This window comes from Diachasma alloeum, unplaced genomic scaffold (genome assembly GCF_001412515.2).
Source record: "Diachasma alloeum isolate Michigan unplaced genomic scaffold, Dall2.0 Dall_scaffold_01026, whole genome shotgun sequence".
NCBI classification, from domain to species: Eukaryota; Metazoa; Arthropoda; class Insecta; order Hymenoptera; family Braconidae; genus Diachasma; species Diachasma alloeum.
The window spans coordinates 17,503-29,639 of record NW_021681138.1 but is presented as its reverse complement, the minus strand read 5'-3'; the positions used below and the strand labels follow the sequence as shown (position 1 = coordinate 29,639).

At 34.3% G+C, this 12,137-nt stretch overlaps 1 long non-coding RNA gene across 1 annotated transcript; it reads right to left on the bottom strand.

Moving 5' to 3' along the window:
* Positions 1–2,633: 2,633 nt before the first annotated feature.
* On the bottom strand, positions 2,634–11,480 carry LOC107045616. The gene is made up of 3 exons (XR_001461464.1): positions 11,401–11,480; positions 6,360–6,416; positions 2,634–3,667 (listed from the first exon to the last, which is right to left on the bottom strand). It is a non-coding gene; the product is annotated as an uncharacterized LOC107045616 (long non-coding RNA).
* Between the last annotated feature and the right edge of the window lie 657 nt (positions 11,481–12,137).

The following is a 12,137-nucleotide window of genomic DNA, read 5'->3' as shown; positions in this document are numbered from 1 at the left end:
GATTTCATCAATTTACAAAGGATGAACATGATTTTAGGGATTTAAGTTTTCTCTCCTTTATTTAAATCATGAAAAATCTATCATCTTTGCACATGAAATTAGAGAATCAAAAATTGAAATATTCACAATTTATGACGTTTACGAAAATGTATCATAAAAATGAAAGATGAAAGAAAAATTTATGAATAATGAAAAAATTGATTTGTTGACTTTCAATTACAAATCTTCGATCAATTTCTTTTCTTGAAAAGCAAAAAATAAAAGGAAATGAGGGAAAGGAAAGGCAAAAGCAAAGAATTCATGAATTTGGACATGAACAATTACGCAATGTATAATTTTTATCGTACACTCTTTTAACTAAAATATCATTAACCAATTCCATGATCTTCTTTAGTTAGGATTTCAAGTAATAAAACTCCCCAACTCCATTGCAATTTTCATGACTGATTTATTTGAATTTTTAAAATATTTTAAACACCGCACAATAGCTTTCGTCGTTAGCATTAACAATAGACTTCTGTATATCATTTGATTTTCATAATCAGTAGGATAAATTTTCAATAGACGAAATGTTCATTATAATATTGGAAAAATTGTTCGAGACAAACGTGATCGATTGAACCAAGCATTATCTTAATCACAATTAATTAGTACTTTCTTACATTCACGAGTTATCGGATGATAAACATCCTCAATGATCTTAATTTTCTCAGTTTTCCGAGATCAGTTCAGCTTCTTGTATCAGGCGATGCCGTTCGAAGATGAATTAATTCGGGATATATACATTTTTTCAATAGAATACCGAGAATTGTTGAGCATATAGTGAGGTCGATACAGACTAGAGACACTTTACCCTCCGGTTTTCGCCGTTTTCCGGCAATAGTCTTTCCATTTCTCCTGTCACTATCTTTAATCTGTTTCGAAAAAGATTGAGATGACATTTTCATTGCTTATTTTCGTAATCGATGTCATTTTAATTCATATAGAAATCTACATTAAGACAAGTTGATAAGAGAGACTTGTTGTCAATCGATATAAGCGCACGCGTACAATAATTCGAAACGGAAGTTACTTCCGGGTGCATCCAGCAGAGTTCTCTCACTCCCCTTTCGTTGAAATAAAAAATTAGATTTTTCAAAATTCACAATTTTTGAAATAATAGCATTGAAATTTTAATATTACATAGCATTATTTGTGCACATTTAATTGGGTATCGATGAAAAAGACAACTTTTTTAATTATCTTTATTATGCGATGGACGCATGTCCGCAATGATAAGTATTTGACGAATGAAAAATGAATCGTAGCTACCGCTAGAGAATTCTGTTCGTTTCTTGCAATTTTTACTTGAATATTTGATGAAGAAATGTTCAAAAAATTTTTATTTTCCCTAGATTCTTTGTATTGGCAATTTTCCTTAGGCATAATTTTTTTTTTAAGTGTTCTTATTGCTAATTATTAATTCCAGAGAATAAAACTTGGAAAATCGTTGCCTAAGAATTTTTCCGGGATAAATCGTTACAGATCAGTTGTGCACGTGCGAGAAAAGTTCATAGAAAAACATCACAAATTCGTTTGAAAATTCTATTAGATTTCCATTAAAGTTCTGATTTCTATAAAAATTATTTCACCGAAAGATGAAATTCTAGTTTTTTATAAAATAGTTTCTATGGGATATTTTCCATAAAAAACGCACAGCAAAGCTGCAGAATTTTTCAATAGAACGGAACGTAAATTAATAGAATTGTCAATTGCGGTTCAATGAAAATCCAATGGAATTTTCTATCGAATTCGCGATGTTTTTCTACAAAATTTTTTCTTCAACCCTGAACAAAACTAATACAATTTCCTAGCAAATTCTAAACTTCCGCACAATTTTTCCACCCGTGTAATTTCTCATTATCAACACTTCATTTAAAATAATTTCGTCTCTTACGATTAACGTTCATTCTTTCAGATTCATAAGAATTCCATTAAATCTGCAGATATGTGAATACAATGATCCCTGTATTAACAAAAACAATGCATCCAGTTACTTGAGTAATACTCGATATTGAAATCATAATTGCATTCTATTGAATGAAACTCGGAATCTCATTTCCTCATTAATTCCGAAATCGATAATTGAAGGGGGTCTTACCGGGTCCTCGGGGTTCGAGGGAACTGAAATTGAAACAATGGAGATTCTCATTCTGTAACTGGACCTCTCATTTGATTGTAGAACGCGAAATCTTTCGTTGGAGATTAACACGAGACATTCTTTTTTCTAGTTGAAAATGCAAGCTATGAATAGTCATTGAGTTGGATAAATCAGCAGGAACTATCGAATGTCAGATCCCTCGATGTTGGTCTTGATCTTTCAGACGAAGAGAAATTTCCATTAAAAATTACGGTTGATGCGTGCGTTAAATTTCACCGAAAAACAGCGAATTCGATTGAAAATTCTGTTGGATATCTGTTGAACGTTCTCTTAGTTTTCGGCTGATTTTATTGGAAAATTCGATAGCTTCAATGGAAAACATTGTACAGCAAAAATTAATCGAATTCTATTTTTGTACACAAATTTTTCTATTGAGATTTTTTAATGAAATTAAAAAATCTCCGCCTCAGTTTTCTAAGTTTTTTGTTTAATCATTTCAATGAAAAGAGGAGAAAAATAGAGCGGGAAAAAATTGAAAATTCATATCAAGGAATTCCTGGAGAAAAAGTTGTACAGAAAGATGAAATTCAACTGATTTTTTTATAAAACAGTTTGTATTGGACATTTCCTATTAAAAACGTGTGGTAAAGCTACGCATTTTGTCAATCGAATCGGCCAAAAAGTAATAGAAAATTCCATAGACCTTCAATAGAATTTCTTATCGCATCCGCTAGGTTTTTTTACGAAAAAATCCAGCAAAAGACTTGTGAAAATTCTTACATGTTCGGAGAGAATGCGCCTGAAGTATTGCAATTTTCATTAAAAATCGAGGGTAAATTATAATAGAAATTTCACTACGTGCAGACGGTGATGCCTCCAGTAATGGAGACCCATTGAAACTCACGAGAAAGCGAGCAATTGGTTAATTGATTAATTAAATGTACATGATACATACATATGTATACACAAATAGTTACACGTGTGTAGTGCACGCCTGTGCGTTCATGAAGTGACAAAATTCACGAGGAGAAAACAATTCTCGAAAGAAAAATACTTTCATTAATTTAAAAAAACCAGAACAATGCGTTTTTTTCTTTCCACGAAATGACATCAATTTTTGTTTTGCAAAAATTGACGAAAATTGACGTTCGTTCATAACAAATCCGCTCATCACAAAGATAATTCCATATTAATTCAATTTATTACTGAATAATTCTTGAATTAAGAAGAATATTCTTGATTCGAGATCGTTTCCCCTTCGTGTGCTCGAGCTTTAGGAGTAATGATTTAATTATGACTAATAAAAGTGCTTTGAAATATCAACGTTATCATCATAATTATGTTTAAAATTCTTAGATCGATCAGTTTATTTCGACTAACGAATAAAATTGAATAAGAATATTTCGGAATTGAGGATATGGACTGGTGGCCTCGACGGATCCTAGAAGGGCGGCGACTGGGGTGTTTCTTCCTCATCCTCCTCCTCGTCCTCGTCCTCCCCCGGCTCCACCAGTGAACGTGCAAATTCTGGACAAACAAGAGTCAAGTAAAGATGATGAATTCCGAGTGAGTGGGTTGGGCCATGAGTGGACAGACCAAGTTCTGGGGATGGGTAAATATTGCGAGTACAAAGTTTGATTTGATGTTAATTAATCATTGGAACAGGGGAGGGAAAACCCATTGTTAAAGTTGTTTTGAAGATGATTCTTTCACATTGCGATTGTATGGCAAAATACTCCCGCAAAAGTTTTACTTCCGCCAGCAAAAATTCTGTTGTGTTGACCATTACCAAGTCTTGGACCAGTATTAGAGAAGTTTTATAGGAGAAAACTGGAAGGAGAGGTAATGAGTGGAGAACATTCAACGCAATTTAAGAAAATAGCAGACGCACTGTTGGAAAAAATTGAAAGTTCATGAAGGATTGATTGATTATTTCGATGAGAGGGATTGATTTCACTGAAAATTCAGCGATAAAATTGACAACGTGAATATTCAGTATTACATTACGTAGAATTGTTAATTAATTAAAAATTAAATAGTATATTTACCTTAATTTTCCTGACTTTTATTCATTTTTGTAGAATAAATGAACTCAAATTTACTGTTTTCATTTGATTTGAACTGAAATTTTGTTAAAATTTTAGTGGAGTTGTCGCATCATCAAAATTTTCATCCATTTTCGATTGAAAGGAGGGGAGGAATCATAAAATTTCAGATTTTACTAAAAATTCAGTGAAATTTAATTTTTTTACCAACAGAAAGACGAGAATTCCTCAACTTACTTGAATTTTCAATAATCCCATGAATATTCAGTACCAAATTCCGCAAAGCTTTGCATTAATTGAAAATTTAATAATATATTTACCTAAATTTTTCTGATTGTTATTCAAGTCCATGGAAAAATTGAACTCGAATTGTCTGTTTTCATCCGATTAATCATTAAATTGTGAATTTCAAATGTCACATGATGAAAATTTCTTCCAGATGCACCGGAAATTTCATCCGAAAATCGTTAACAATGCGTGATCCCCAACTATTAAATTAAAAACCAAAGGATACTTCCTCGCAACTTAATTATTTCACAAATGAATTGAAATTGTTTTCCAACGAACTCCTCAGTCTCTCGGAAATATCTCCCCGGCGTAAAGGTTCAGTGGACAGTTGAATAGTTGTTAGGCACCCGAAGTGACAAGTACAAAATTGATCGAACTGATTGAACATCGCTGGATCAATACTCCCTGGTAACAAGGTCACAACGTTGCATTCGGCTCTTTAAAGGAAAAGTTTAAGAGAAAAGACATGGCTGGGGGGGGGGGGNTGATTGAACATCGCTGGATCAATACTCCCTGGTAACAAGGTCACAACGTTGCATTCGGCTCTTTAAAGGAAAAGTTTAAGAGAAAAGACATGGGGGGGGGGGGGGCTAAGGGGTCGGTCAGGGGACGTGAATGGTGCGATTGGGGAGCGAGGTAATAGTACTTGAGAAAGTTTCATCACAGTGTAACATTGCCCGTCGTTCACGGGTTCCTCCCTGATTATAAAGAATGAACTTTGACGCTGGGATGCTATTCTCTCTGTTATCTGGCAACAACTTTTCATATTGAACCAACGCATCAATGAGTTTCAATGTGCTTTAATTACCTCTTCTATTATAATTTACTTAGTGGAGTCAATCAGAAGTCTGCGCTAGTGGAGGCTTGGTAACCACCGACGTGTGAATTTTGTCACAAAAATAACAATTGTTTGAGTTCTTGATAGTTTTCTAAGTAAAATTCAACATTTAACATAGTAATTTTGAGAAGAAATGTAAAACTACGACGTGCAAGATGAAAAAATACGGCTGACAAAATTAAAATATGATGAAGTCCGTGGGAGAAATTACTGTTGAACATAGTTAAAGTTGAGAGTCACTATAGTAGACAATGGTAGTATAAAAGTTAAATTTCCAATTGACACGAGTCAAATTTAGGAGGATAAACATGAGGACGAGGGAGAGGGGGATTTTTTAAATAACCAAAGTGAAAAACCATATTTAATCTTCTTTATCATCCTTGAAAATTATTATCAATAATTTTGCTCCACGTATATTCATTCTGAAAAAGAGGAGGGGGAGAGGAAGAATTGAATTTTTTAGAATTATAGAATCCCTCACCCGGGCCATTGCGTTGTCGACGAAGGGAGGAGATTCCAAGAATTGAACACAATCGACGCTCTCGTCGTCCGCCGGAGTTTTTACTCCTCAACATAGTAATTTCTGCTATTTTCTCGAGTAAAATGTAGGAGACGCAAGAGTATAAACTAAAGTTTTAAATCGTAGGAAAAAACTACAATTTAACATAATAAAAATTCATACGATTCGAGTAATTTTTCGTCGTTCAGGGAAGATATGAATGTTTTTTGAGGCCCGAGTGCAGAGTTCAAAACCAGAGTTCGTAGCAGAGGTGTCAGACAAGATGTGAGCGAAAATCTACCGCGGATCTCGGTAAAATTTACCGTGAAGCGTGCGAATAGACACTGCCAGTAAAAATTGGTAAAAAAATAAAGTGTTTTTAACACTTTTAAAAATTATTCTTTTGTCCCTGCACTTTACACTGTTTTAATCATTAAAAATTACTATGTTAAATCGTAAAAAATGAATTTCATCGCAAACATTCGATTAAAATAAATCAAATTTTAAAATAATTTTTAATTTTGTATCGTCTTTGTGTACAAATCTCACCGTAGAAATCGATTCTCCCGTCGCCATCTTCGTCCACCTCCTTGATCATGTCCTCAACTGAAAAAAGAAAAACGTCATCAACTCCCGAAGGACTCCCAACCATTAATTCTCCCTGGTCATCCCCCACAATTCTAAAATCATTAGTTTAATTGATGCGATTACGAGTGTGTAACTACGAACACCTCGCCATGCAATCAGCTGGTGCATAGTCGGAAAACCTACATTTCCCCCCGAAAACTTGGTTCTGTAATAATGAAGCGTGCCCGCTACTCCCACTGTTTGAGCCATTAGGAGCCATTGGCGGGTGGGTGGCTGTGCTAACTGGGCTGCAATAACTCAAAAATTATCTCGTCCTCATTATTCCCAGGTAGGATGTTGAAATTCACGTGATTCTCGGTGAGGATTTTAACGCAGGCGTGAATGATTAAAATGTAAGTGAGTTTTTCAAATTACAAGTGGCCAAATCATATTGAGGAGGACTGGATTTTTATCTCGAGTGGTGGATTGCTAAGCTTTTAATGCTCGTTCTCACGGATAAATTTGCTGCTGAAATTATTCGCGGGGAAAGAAATCCTCTTATTAAAAATATTGTTCGTAATTCGAGAAAAATGGGAGCCATTTCGCCACAACAGTAGTTGAGTCATGATTACTGTTTAAAAATTTATTTCTTCTACTTATTTTATGAGTAATAAGTAGGGGCGGGTGGGGCAAAACGGCCCCCCTTCAATTGTCAAAAAGATAATAAATAAAAGATATAAGAATAAAATAAGAATAAAATAAAATAAAAGATAATTTTTCATTCTTCAAAACGAGCTCTAACTCATCCCAATCGGATTATTGAATCGGAAAATATTGACGATTGAAGGGGGGCCGTTTTGCCCCATCCTCCCCTATCTGCAGGATTGATTAATTGAAATTCTATGAGACAACCGTTTATAGTAAAATTTCTATGGCTACAAGAAAATTATTTGGGTAATGATTTGGTAAATTACATTCGGTCACTAAAAATGAATAAATAGTTCGACAACAACCTGTTTTGTTGTTGGAGGAATTGATTAATTGAAAAATGTACATAGAATTCCATAAGACAACAGTTTATAATGAAATTTCAATGGATACAAGAAAATTATTTTTTTAATGATTTCGTAAATTAAATTCGGTCACCAAAAATGAATAAATAGTTGGAGAAAAAAATCATAATAATTCTAATTCTTCAAAAAAAATTTCCGCCATTCGAGAGTAATTTTTTTACTTAATTTTGAGGAACTTAAGGGTTTCATGTGGAATTGGACAGAAGTAGGAACGTTTTACCCCAGCGGTAATTGAGCCAAAAACAACAAAAATCTGGAGAAATAACGAATTGATGAAAAACCCAGGGCAATTACCGAAGGGAATTAGTTTGAAAAGTTGAGTGGACAAACTCAACATTGAGGGTTTACTCCCAGTTGCATGCGAGTAAACATTGGATTCTTACCCATGTGTGGATTTAACCAACAACAATCATGGACCACACAAGTTTGCCCGCCTACTCGACCCCCTTTCAGCCCGACGCGATAGAAAAATAAAAGTGTTCAACAACTTTTCCAGCGTCAATTGAATTGTCAGTTGCAAGTGCTTGTGTGGGATTCGGAGGGTTGAATCGTATAGTTGTAAAATTACTGACGTCTCACCGGAATTTATTATGGAGGCGATTATACCGGCGATGATCGCCCAATTAAAAGTTATTTTGCAAGCCTCAGTGGTGAATACCAAGTGCCGATTCAAATAGGAATGCTAATTAGGTAATTAATGTCAAACAGACTGGGGGTCGGATATGGTATTATATAAACACTTTGAAAAGTCGAAATTATCGGAGTATTATGTTACACTGGATGCATTAACAATCCAATAATCAAGATCATATTAAAAAAAAGAGAATTTAGTTTTTCTTACTGCAATTTGGAACTGAAAAATTTAGAGTTTTCGCGGAGAAATTCGATTAGAAATTATGAAATGTCGTCATGTGATTTTTTCGTAAGGTATTTGATAGATAAAAATGAATAATTATATTAGAAATAACATTAACAGTCCAATAATCAGTTTCACAGAAAAAAATTTCATTTAATTTGTCATTTTTTCGATTCAAAACAGAAAAATTGGAGTTTTCGCGGAGAAATTCAATTAGAAATTATGAAATTTCGTCAAGCGATCTTGCAGGAAGGTATTTCGTAGGAAAAAATTCAAAAATTGTATTAAAAGACACCCATTAAATTTCTAAATCTAGTAGAAAAAACTTTAATTCTATAAAAAATGCAATAATGCCGGGATAAAAATAAAATGTTTTTAATTGAATTGTTACAAAGTTTCGTGTAAGGCTAGTACTCCACATGATCACTAGAATTTAAGGGTCAATTCTGATAGACATTCCTCTTCATGGGAAATTTCTTGTTATTTAGGAAGTGCGTGATAAAAACGTTAACGTGATTTTCTTGTATCATCGTGAGAAGGCAAGATTGGCGAGGAGATTCTAGACAAATCGTAATTAATTATCGGACATTCCTGGGGGGATCGACTAGAGTTCTTTTACTTCTCGATTTTTTTATTTACTTCCGCCCAGATCGATAATCAATCACTCGTGAAGTGAGTTCTAAAATAAATGGGAGGATTTCAGTTCTTGCAAAAATTTTGTCATTCTTTTTTTAGAAAAAGTATTGGCTGAGGTAAAAAAATAGTAATGTTCAACTACATCGCAAATCGTTGAAGTAGGAATTTTTTCCGATTTTTTGAATCATTTATTAAATAGAATTTGTTCAGAGTTATACTATTTTGAGAAAAAAATTCTAAAAACCCAAAAAGATAAAATTTTCAAAAAGTTTCATTTAGTTACATTTATCCATGAAATGTTTCATTTAGTTAAATTCATGCCAAAATTGAAGTCAATCGATTAAAAAAAAATCAAAACCTCTTTTTTAATATTTTTTTAAATACTTTGAAAATGGAATTAGTAAACTCATCACTACGATAATTAGGGAATAAAATTCCCTGGAATTTTGAAATTCTAGCGCAGCCTCCCCCCTAAATGTCTATTTTGTTGATTCTCGTTGAGATAATCCTAAGAAACCATTTGATTGAACCCCCGCGATAATTAACTGAATCTCCGTAATAACAATTTCGTTAGTAGACTCAGGTGCAATAGGCTCACCGTCGTTTTCCAATTTACCGAATAGTCAACAACAGCACATGCTGCATGCGTCGACCACAGTAGGGGAAATTATTAGGAGGCCGGGCACTATTTGCGGTACGAGAGCATTACCACAAAATGGGAATATGACAAATTATGATGCGAGCGATGCGATACCATTACCGGTGGATTCTATAAACCCCCATCAATTTTTCCCCAATCAAATTTGCCGAACAATACTTGAATTAGATTTACCAAACGGAGGGGAGTCATGCCGGCCACTGATGCGATGAAAATTTGTAGATAATGTCGTTGTGGATTTAATGGAAATAGCTTTGAGGTCGCTTATCGCTGAGTATAACAATATTTTACGAATGATCAAAGGAGTCGATGTAAAGGGATTCTCTCCCTTGATCTGCTCGTTAGAGATGGAACTCAAGTACGAAGTTGTCAAATTTGTACGCCTGAGGTAGCTCATGAACTAATGGAGCATGATACTTTTATTAACTCAATTAAAATGCATTCGGTGGGACACGATGAAGGACGCAAATTTATTTGCAGATTGTTTTGTCAATACTTTACGCGAAATTTGTCGGACGTTGTGTTTTGGGAACAATTGGCGCGTCCGAACTTGAGTTTCACTACTTTTTCTCATTATATCGGGGAAAAAGTGTGTCGGATATTGAATTTTTCTCCGTTGGCCCGGGAAAATTTACTGAAGGTGAGAGTAATTTCTACCGAAACTGAAGAATTTACCGTGCATTCCATCGGAAATTATCCCAGCGAACGTGAGTGATTGCTCAATATTGCGTATAATTTTTTTTTTGTAACGGAGAATTTTTCTCGCCGATCGCGTTCGGTATAATTTCACTTTCAACCGTCTCCATGACCTTCAGATGGGTGCAAAAAAAACTACCCTGGCAGTGTGGGATATGGCCAATAGAAAATATTCTATAGAAAAAGTAAAAAAAATCGATTTTTCTAAACAACTTATTCTACTGAGATATTTTCTGTAGAATTTCCTCGGCCCAAATTTTCCAAGTTTTTTTGGTTGATTCTCTTGATGAGAAAAAAAAATAGAATGAAAAAAACAGAAAATTTGAGCCGAGAAAATTCTATAGGAAATATCTGAAGTTATATAGAAAAATCGAATTCTATTTACTTTTTCTATTAAATTCTTTCGCGCGTGAATTTTTATCCAAATCGTCTCTCGCTGTAGCGAATTCGATCAAAAATTGCATCAGATTTTGATTAAACTTTTATTCACAATCCTATTATTTTTAAAGAATTCAGCAGCTTCAGCTTTTTTTAAAGAAAAAGTTTAATAGAAACGATTTTATAGAAAAAGTCTGCAAAATTCCAAATTTCGATACATTTCTTTGTATAGAAATTGCTTGCCATGGATCTTATAAGATCTTATGTTACTGAAAATAAATTTTTACCTTGAGGATGACTTCAGCATAATTTTTCATTTGATTTCGCAGAGTTAAAATTATCCTTAATACCTGCGTTAAAAACACCACATTTTCAGTTCAATGTTTCCAAATTTCTCATCGTAAATCAATTATTAATAATTGTTCATCATCATGTATAGCCCGAGCCCATCAAATTCTCCCCGAGCAATACGATATGCGCATTTGTGGCGACCAGGCTTATCCAAACCACATGATTACATTCCGATTAGAGCAGACTGAACAACTCCGGAGCTAACAACCATGACAATAATGGCTGCAAGGACTATAATACTACCGGGAAACTCCGCCAAAGTACCGGGCGATAAAATTCCAACAGCCCACAACCCCTGATAAATTTACATTTCGTGATGTAAATTCACATTTGCCCACTTTATTCCTGAGAACATATGAAAACGAAATTACTCACTTTCCTCTTCAGACAGATCCTCACCCAGACACTGTAGCACCGCGCGCAGATCAGAGGCTGTGATATATCCCCGGTTATGTTTATCAAACACCTGAAAAACAGAGGCATTTATTAACATTTTTCTTCCTGTGAATTTGAATAACCGGGGGAAATCTTGATGCCAGGACTATTTCAGAGTCATTGTACCGTGAGAGTGCGACTGCCTCGAGGCGAGATGCTTGATATTAATATCACGGATATCAGAAATGTCGCAGAATCGGGGAACACACGAAAACGAAAGTGGGGGTTCGGAGTTATTAAGAATACATATTGTGTACATGCAGTCATGTTTTAGTTGGTGGCACATCCAATTGCATGTTAATGACTTCTTCACGACAATTTACATTGAGAAGAATCTTTATCGTGTGACAATTCTACTAAAATTATGCGAAATTTCGTCATTAAAAATTGATAATTTAATGAAAAAACCAACATTTATTCATTTTTGCAAAATGCAAAAGAAAGTGGGCGGGAAGAACTGAAAAAAAATTTTTTGAATGTCCCCAGAAAGTTTTAAAGTCTATTTTTCTTCAGACGATATCCATTTGAGCTCTCAAGAACAAATGATTTGTATGTAAAAATGAATAAAAGTGAGAAGCCAGTAGAAGCGGCTAAAAGTGACTCTCTGGATGAAAAGGTCTATTGGTTCCAAGTCAAGTGGTTTTTGCATTAAAATATTCTGAAACTCACAGTAAACA